The 5,988-nt window shown below is 41.7% G+C and overlaps 1 pseudogene; it reads right to left on the minus strand.

Annotated features, from left to right (window-relative positions):
- Positions 1-4,136: 4,136 nt before the first annotated feature.
- Positions 4,137-5,128, minus strand: LOC142433497 (tubulin alpha-8 chain pseudogene; annotated as a pseudogene).
- Positions 5,129-5,988: the final 860 nt, after the last annotated feature.

The following is a 5,988-nucleotide window of genomic DNA, read 5'->3' on the forward strand; positions in this document are numbered from 1 at the left end:
GGGAGTGTACCCCTGAGGAATCATGTAAGGTTTCCAGAGCAGAGGAGTGAGAGGTTTCTTTTGAAAGTTTGGGTTTACTACTGAATAAGTCAGAGTAGAGAATTCAAGATTCATCCTGGATTGGTAGTTGTTTCTTAGGCTGTTTGGAAGAAGCTGGGAAAAAACAGGGATGGGGTACTGTTTTGAGACAAGGATAATTTAGGAATTGTGTATCTACAATAATAAATGAGATTAGCATAGTGGAACTGAGGACATCATTGGTATGAAAATAGTAATTATTTTAAGTTGCTGTGTTAGTCTGGGTACTTTAGAGCAACAAATGCACAGAAAATGTATAAGAGAGAGTTTTATATAAAGGTTAAGTGCACATCAAGAAAATGTCCCAATCCTGGGCTGCCCAAGCCCACAAGTTCAACATTAACCCATATGTCTGACACCAATCCACAAAGTCCTCCTCCATCTCACAAAACACACACTATGACGTCAACTGCAGGAGGAAAGCCGATTCAGTGAGCATATCATGTAAGCATCCCAGCACTGGCAGGGGTCTCCACAGGGCTGCTCCAGCACCCAGGGCTGCATCAGGCTAGGTCCATGTGGCTTCTCCTCAGGGATGTCTTGCAGGAAGTGAGCCTTGCCAGCTGAAGCAGGAACTGGCTAAGGCAGCGGGGCCCTGATCCGACAATCAGAAAGCAAGAGACCCAAGAACTAGAAAGGAAAGTCTCACCAAGTCATTTATCTTTCCACCCTTCAATTCATCCCACATGTGTATATTGGCCACGTTGGCACAATAAACCTTAACTATCTCACACCTTCTATCTACTAAGATGGAAATCAGTATACCCCACCTTAATTTTGTAAAAGAAAAATCACAGCAAATTTGGTTTATAACCACTGGCATAGAAGCTAGTATTTATAATACATTGCATAAGAGATTGTGTCTACAAATGCTTATTAATTGACTTCATCTCACTCTTTTACGAAGTGAAGCAAACCTCAAAGGATTATTGTAAACTCAAATGAGATGTGTGTGGTTACTTTACAAGGTGTAAAATGTTATAAGAACCTGATTTGTAATTATATTAGATTATAGAGGAAGATACGTATGTTTGTAATGATAATGGCTCACAGATTACAGTGTTTCAGTTATCTTCATGAAAATATTATTCAGCTTATGTAACTATAGTGGAATTCTACTTTCATAATCCAAATTTAGTCTCATACCTAAGTCTTTTGACTCTAAATTCTATATATTTTCTACCAAATTGCTTCAGCACACTTAATAGTACACATATCTTTGTTGCCATAATAGAATCTCTTATCACCATTTCATATGTTCTGAGTTATTTTTAATACTCAAACACCTATCACATTCCCCAGTAATTTCTAGCCTCTGCGTTAGAGTCATAGTTTCATATTTTTGTATGTGTTTTAAATAAAGCATGGTAGAATAGGGTATGAATTGGTGTGAGCAGGAATTGACTTGATAGCACGTAAAGAAACAGTTATATTATTCCATATATTCTGAGCCCCATCATACGTAGCACTTTTACTGAAACATGAAGGGCCTGACTATTGACACATGATATGATAAGAACCTAGAGTTTGTAGTGGGAGAAGAGATGGGAAAGGTCTGTTGAAGACATTTATTCTGGACCTTCTGTGAAAGTAACCACAGACATTATATAAATGAATGAACGTGTCTGTTTTTTCAATAACAGTATTTTCGCAAACAGACAGTAGGCTGAATTTTGTCCCCAAATAATAGATGACAACATTTGCTATAGTAAGAAGTTTTGACTTTACCCTGTAGGCACTAGGGACACATAGGGTGTCTTTTTGTTGCTTTTTAAAAAATACTTTCATTGGGGGCTCTCATTAGGGGCTCTTTCATTACTTACCACAATCCATGTATTCGTTCAGTGTGTCAAGGACATTTGCACATAAGCCGCCAGTATCATTTCCAAAGAACTCTCTTTCCACTTGAGCCCCTGATATCACCTCCTCATTTCCTCCCCCCATCTCCCGCCCTCCCTCCGTCATGAACTCTTGACAAGTTATCAATTATTATTTTCATATCTTACATTGTCCTCCATCACCCTTCACCCACTTTTCTGTTATTTGTTCCCCTGGGAGGGAGTTATAGTTGATTCTTATGATTGATTCCCCCTTTGTTCCACAACCTTCACGTTATCCCCTGGTAGCTCTACTCTCATTGTTGTCCCTGAGGGGTTTACCTATCCTCGATTCCCTGTGTTGCGGGCTCTTATCAGTAGCAGTGTGCATACTCTGGTCTAATCCAATTTATAAGGTAGAATTGAGGTCATGATAGTGGGGAGAAGGAAGCACCAAAGAACTAAAGCAAAGTTGTGTGTTTAATAGGTGCTATACTGTACCCTGACTGGCTCAGCTCTTCCCTGTGACCCCTTTGTGAGGGGATGGCCAACTGTGTACACATGGGCATTGGGTCTCCACTCCATGCCCCGACCCCCTACTCACATTGGGTATGATTTTGTCTGGATCTTAAATGCTTGATACCTAATCTCATCAACACCTCGTGATCACACAGGCTTGTGTACTTCTTCCATGTGGGCTCTGTTGCTCCTGAGCTAAATGGTCCCTTGTTGGTCTTCAATCCTTTAAGACCCCAGAGACACTATACCTTTTGATAGCCAGGCACCACCATCTTTCTTCACATTTGCTATGCACTCACTGAGTATTTTTGAATAGAGTAATTGAACTGAAACCTGCTAGAGCCAGAACTCCTTGGTCCTGCCTTGTTTATTGGGATGGTAAAACTTTTACCTTTGACATAGTGCAGTATTTAAAATTTTTTCATCATTTTAGTGAAAAATATTTGAGTTTTCTATCTCTCAAAGATTTTTGCCCCATTTTGGCTCCAGGCTTTGTAGATTTTTAATTCAAAAAGAATGCTCATGTAAGACTAGGTTACACTGGAAAAAAGAAAGGCAGGGCGAGGGAAAGGAAGGGATAGAAATCAGAGGGGAGGTTACTGTACAAATAAACAGGAGATGAGGTGTGTAAAGGTGCTAACAATAGCATTAGAGATGGTTGGATTGATTCATGTGCAATTATAGAGATGAGATTGAGTTTGTTTGGATATGATCATAAGAGAAGTAAAGTGAAACAGTCTTGAGTTAGTACAAAGTTAAGGTAAAAGCTTGTAGTGCAAGGATAATGAACTTCTCTGAGCGAAGTCTCCATCTGCGGTACATCCAGTAGAGGGAATGGGTGTGAATTAGAAAATAAAAACTATGACGCTGAGGATACAGGTAGATTTAGAGATGAAAGATGAGAAAGAAATTAGTATGTGGGTATATTGAAAATGACTCAAGAGCACAAGAATAGGGAGAAGAAAGCTCAGGATAGAATTGGAAGGAGTGTTTAGCATTTCAATCTGAGTAAATCCATGTAGAAGAAATAGTAAAAAAGCAGAGAAGCAAGGTTTAGAGAGGTAGTAGGAAAATGTGGAATAATATTTTATGTCAAAAGAAAACTAGGATTTGATCAATGTTCCCTTTAGAATTTAATTATTTGAAAAGTTAAAAACAAGAATTAAAATTACTTACCCTTTTAAAATACTTTTATTTAATTCCACGAATATATAATGAATATAAAATATATGCAAAGCACTTTCCAGAGTGCTAGGGGCAGACTTTGCTGTCACAGAATTACTTTTTGTATTCAGGATGTTGAGACAGATGCTCAAATAATATAGTGCAGGATACAGATATTGGTTTAGGGAAATGTACAGTATAAAGGTCAAGAGGGAGAACTGAAATTGATCACAGAAACAAGGAAAGGCTTTAAGGAATAAATGACCTTTAAGGTAATTATGTCTTAGGAAGTATGTGCTATTTAGTTAATTGCAGGAGAGTCACAGACAAGAAAAATGTATGGTTTCTGAAAAACTACTTTTATATTATTTTCTCAAGCATATCAATTCTAGGCTCCCCTGCAAAGATTGATTGATAATGCTATATATTGAGAGCTTTCGGGCATAAACTATTACATTCTACATCTGTTTGACCATAGAAGAAAGAACTGTTGGGCATAGATTATGATATCTTTCATCTGCCTGATCACAGAGAAGATATTTCTTTTATGGTTTTTAGTTAGGGTAGAGACAGTGTGTAAGAACAGGAATTCACATCCATGGGCTCCACATCCCCCGGTAGAGCAGACAGCAGGCTATGTGCTTCCCATGTCTCGGGTCAGACTTCACCCTCTGACTGTTGGGCTGGAAGCAGGAGCTGGGGATCTCGGCCACAGAGAGCTGTTCGTGATAGGCTTTATTGGCAGAGCTAATGGGGGCATAGGTGACCAGGGAATGTGGATGCGGGGTTAGGGAACCAAGTTGGTCTGGAACTCGGTGAGGTCCACATTGAGGGCCCCGTCGAAGAGGAGAGAGGCAGTGATGGAGGACAATATCTGGCTGATGAGGCGGTTGACGTGGGGGTAGGTCGGGTGCTTGACGTCAAGGTTCCGGCGTCAGATGTCATAGATGGCTTTGTTGATCACCATGACCCCACAATCTGAATACTCCAGCGAGGTGTGGCTGGTCAGGATGGGGTTGTCGGGCTTCACCACCGCAGTGAACACCTAGGGGCTGGGTAGATGGCAAACTCTAGCTTGGACTTCTTGCTGTAATCCATGGCAAGGCGCTCCATCAGTAAAGAAGTGAAGCCTGAGCCCGAGCCCCCACCCGAACTGTGGATGATCAGGAAGCCCTGCAAGCCCGACCAGGTATCTGTCAGCTTCCGTCTGCGGTCCAGAAAACTGTCGATGCTCTTTTGCCCACCGCATAATGGCCCTGGGCATAGTTGTTAGCTGCATCTTCCTTGACTCTGATCAGCTGCTCTGGATGGAAGAGCTGGCGGTAGGTTCCTGCCCGAACCTCATCCTCAACGCCCTGCTCCAAGTCCACCATGGCGGCCCGGGGTCCGTCTTTGCCATTGCTCCTCCCGCAGCAAAAAGTGGTGAAAGACTCAGCATCGTTGAACATTTTGGTGCCATCCACCTGCATGCCCTGTTCCAGGCAGAAGAGCTCCCAGCAGCCATTGCCAATCTGGACTCCTGCTTCGCCCACATGGACTGAAATGCATTCCCGCAACGCGACTGCTTTCCCGCCCCAACCGCTCCAGATACGGCCGCCCGTGCTGTTGTAGGTTGTAATTTTTTGACAATCGTAGTGCCAATAAATGGCACTCGTTAAAATAAAAAAATTCAATTTGCTCAGAAAAAAATGACTTGTTTTGTCTTAGCCAATGTTTATACCAGTAGATGGCAGTGTAGGTACAAAATCAAATTACAGTGAGACCTGAGGTGGTTTCAACTGGAGGCCTTCGCATTCTAATAGACTGCGCAGAAAATTATCTCTGTACATTAAAACTATCCACCCATCTGTCCATTAAGGTTCTAAGGAATCACTAATAACTGCATGTCAAGTTGACTGCCTGAGAAAGTCATGGTTCCCTTAGTGGATACATATGCATGTCACTGGTACACGCGTGGGAGGTCAAGCTTAATCTTCAAACATAGCATTCCCCATCTTCCCAAGGAAGATGTTTCTTAATACACAGCCTGTGCATTTCCCATAATAAGCTCTGACAGTGTAGTGGTCACACGGTAGGCTGCTATTGTAAACTCAGTGGTTTGAAACTAGCTGTCCACGGGAGAAAGACGGGGCTTTGTATTCCCTTAAAGAGTTAGTCTTGGGCACTCACAGAGGCAGTTCTACCTGTCTTGTACCGTCACTGTGAGCGGCCTTAACCCGATGGTGGTGAGTTTTCAGTATTAGAAAAGTGCAAAAAATTCACCTGCATTGGCAATTATTGGCCACTAGATGTCAGTGAGTACAGTCGAGCCTCACTTGGCTTTACAGCGATGATCAGACAGGCTGAAAAGAGAACTTGAAAAAAGGAAATGGATTTGACAATGAATTTGTACTTTGGTACTAAACTTCCT

This window comes from Tenrec ecaudatus, chromosome X, assembly GCF_050624435.1.
Source record: "Tenrec ecaudatus isolate mTenEca1 chromosome X, mTenEca1.hap1, whole genome shotgun sequence".
NCBI lineage: Eukaryota > Metazoa > Chordata > Mammalia > Afrosoricida > Tenrecidae > Tenrec > Tenrec ecaudatus.